Here is a 506-nt window from a genome sequence, read left to right as displayed (position 1 = left end):
TTGACTTGCTACATGTTGATAGTATAAACTGGACATAACGGAGCGTCATATTACTGTGCGTAACAAAAACATATTGTGGTTGCAACATACACTATTTTTACATATTACATCATATTTTGAACACGAGCGATATATACTCAGCAGGTTTGTTTGATATTTCATTAATATTTCCCGAAAGTTATGTAGAATAGATAGGGGCAGCGTTCATAAATAATCAGAAAGAATGTAGATTATCAATAAATATGGATGTAGAGGGTGCATATATATTAGATTTTGTGCTAGTTGGGATGAATGCATACGCCTCGCCTATCCGTACCTGGACCCAGTATACAGTACACACATTATTTTTACCCAAGATAAAACCGTATGTCAGTTTTAAACATCGCTGTCGGTTAAACACCTAATTGCTTGAAAATGGCTGTGTGACGTTTAAAAATTATGAAACTTTTGCTTGTGAAATTATGGCGCTCTTTTTCCCCGGACTAGTCAGTTTATTTTCCAGTCGC

Source organism: Penaeus monodon, chromosome 23 (assembly GCF_015228065.2).
Source record: "Penaeus monodon isolate SGIC_2016 chromosome 23, NSTDA_Pmon_1, whole genome shotgun sequence".
Lineage (NCBI taxonomy): Eukaryota > Metazoa > Arthropoda > Malacostraca > Decapoda > Penaeidae > Penaeus > Penaeus monodon.
Note: the sequence above shows the minus strand (reverse complement) of the source record.